This window comes from Cebus imitator, unplaced genomic scaffold (genome assembly GCF_001604975.1).
Source record: "Cebus imitator isolate Cc_AM_T3 unplaced genomic scaffold, Cebus_imitator-1.0 Scaffold87, whole genome shotgun sequence".
NCBI lineage: Eukaryota > Metazoa > Chordata > Mammalia > Primates > Cebidae > Cebus > Cebus imitator.
In genome coordinates, this window is record NW_016107402.1 from 2999587 (window position 1) to 3002381 (window position 2795).

Sequence of the window (2795 nt, forward strand, 5' to 3'; positions counted from 1 at the left end):
GCACAAAATAGTCTCAAAACAGCTGGAAAATATCGCTTAAGAAATTCCAGACCAGGTGCAGTGGCTTACACCTATAATCCCAGCACTTTGGGAGGCTGAGACAGGTGGATCACCTGATGTCAGAAGTTCAAGACCACCCTTACCAACAAGGCAAAATCCTGTCTCTATTAAAAATACAAAAATGGTGGTGCATGCCTGTAGTCCCAGCTACTGAGGAGGCTGAGGCAGGAGAATCACTTGATGCCAGGAGGCAGAGGTTGCAGTGAGCCAAGATCACGTCACTGCACTCCAGCCTGGACAAAAGAGCAAGACCCTGTCTCAAAAAAAGAAAAAAAAGAAAGAAAGAAATTTCAATGCAGCAGCTGGTACTAAGGATGGAAATAAATGCAAGGAGCTTTGTCGAATGCGCCCCATCCTGTTTTATTGGCAAATGTCTTCTTTTTCTTTGAACTTTTAATCTGCACACTCACCACAAGTCTTTTGAAAGCAAGTGCATAAAAATTTAAAACAGATGTAAATTAAAATCCCAACAGGACTCATCTTTGTTGATTACAGTTGGATAAATAGTTGTTATTTACAGATGAGTCAAGGTGATTCTAATTAGCGGGTTTGCTGGTTGGTATTTGTGTTTGTGGACATTAGCATATTAATGGAAAGCATCTCAATACCCTCTCTCCACACCTCACCCAAGCCTTGTCCCTCCCGCACTGCTCCTACTCTCTCCCTCACCCACCCCAAAATGCTCTTGGCCACTTCACTACTCAAGGTAGACCCATCTTGGGTCCCTCAACTGTCCTGGAGATTCCTAAATAATCTCATCTATCTAACCATTTTTCTGTAAAGGACCAGATAGTAAATATTTTAGGACATCTCTGTCAACTCTGCCACTGTAAGCTGAAAGCAGCCACAGACAATGTGCAGATAAGTGTGGCTGTGTTCCAATAAAATGTTATGTACAGGCCGGGCATGACGGCTCACCCCTGTAATCCCAGCACTGTGGGAAGCCAAGGCAGGCAGATCACAACGTCAAGAGTTCGAGACCAGCATGGCCAACGTGATGAAACCTCCGTCTCTACTAAAAATACAAAATTACCCAGGCATGGTGGCACATGCCTATAATCCCAGCTACTCGGAGGCTGAGGCAGGAGAATCGCTTGAACCTGGGAGGCAGAGGTTGCAGTGAGCCGACATTGGGCCACTGCACTCCAACCTAGGAGATAGAGTGAGACCTTGTCTCAAAAAAAGAAAAAAATACAGATTGCTGGGCCTCACTCCCAGAGCTTCTGACTCAGTACATCTGGGTGGAGGCCAGAGAATTCACGTTTTTAGCAAATTCCTGGGTGCTGCTCTTCCAGGGACCACGTTATGGGAACCACTGGCTGCATGTTAAAAACCTAAAGGTATACTGCCACCTAGTGGGTAGTTCCTAGAAGTTCTCTATACCAACTATTACTTTGATTTTTAAAGTATACAAAAAATTACATTATCTTTTGTCATGAAGAATCAAATTCACAAAGCCAATTTGTCATTCGTATACTTGGGATTCCATTACCACATTCCAAGCTTCTTTCAAGAAGTGAGGTGTCACATTATTTACAATAACATGTCAGTGATTTTAAATCAAGTTAAAGCAGAAACAGATTATTTTCCACCAGGGGAAAAACACTTTAAATAATCTAAATAGAATAAAACAGCTGCTAGCTTTGTTCTCTGGCCACTCTCCCACTGCCAGATGCACATACCTCTCCTGAGAAGCAAAATCCACACCCGGTTCCACCTGGGGGCCGCTGGTGAAATTCAGCAGGAGATGGGTCAAAATTAGCTCGTGTCAGACCCGAGTCTGAGCTCTTTGGACGCACAGAACTGTATCAGTGGTGAGGGACCTCATTAATAGGCAACTGTTAAATATTTGCTACACATGGTAGAAGGCAATAAAAGCTTCTTTAAAAAAAAAAAAGACATTTATTCAGTGTCACGATCACACTATTGCATTTAGCAATCAACAGCATGGGTGCAAAAAAAAAATCTACATTAAAACCTTTTGTTGGAATGCTTTACGCTTTCCACAGAACAGAAACTAAAATAACCTGTTAAACAATTAGTCACAAATACAGTCCTGGAGTTTTTTGCCCATACACATGAGTATTTGTCTAAATCACGTCTTCTTTGTAGCAGCTAGGCCCTGCCACCACTGTGCCTGGCTGAGTTCACAAATCTTTTGTAACCTCTAGCTTCCCTGTCACCTCTCTGGATCTCCTCTCCTGCTAAGCTTTGTTTCCTAATTAAAATCTTCTGCCCCTGCCATAGATACTGCTGCCACTGGAACCGCCATAGCCACCTTGGTTTCATGGTTTGGCAAAGTAGTGGCCACCACCACCATAGGGACCAGAGCTTCTGCCTCCAAAGTTTCCTCCCTTCATAGGTCCAAAATTTGAAGACTGATTGTTGTAACTGCCAAAATCATTGTAGCTTCCACCACCTCCAAAATTGCCTCCATCATTACCAAATCCATTATAGCCATCCCCACTGCCACCATATCCACCACCACCACCATGGCTGCCACCAAAGCCACCACGGCTGCCACCAAAGCCACCACGACCACTGAAGTTTCCTCCATGACAGAAGTTGTCATTCCCACTGAAACCACCTCCACGACCACCACCAAAGTTTCCAGAACCACTTCGACCTCTGGCTGGATGAAGCACTCGCCATCTCTTTCTCTGACAGGGCTTTCCTAACGTCACAGCCGTGGCCATTCACAGTATGGTATTTCTTTTTTTTTTTTTTTTGAGATG

At 44.0% G+C, this 2795-nt stretch overlaps 1 pseudogene; it reads right to left on the reverse strand.

Annotated features, from left to right (window-relative positions):
- Window positions 1-1947: 1947 nt before the first annotated feature.
- LOC108308682 overlaps window positions 1948-2795 on the reverse strand; it is a 2006-nt pseudogene continuing 1158 nt past the window's right edge.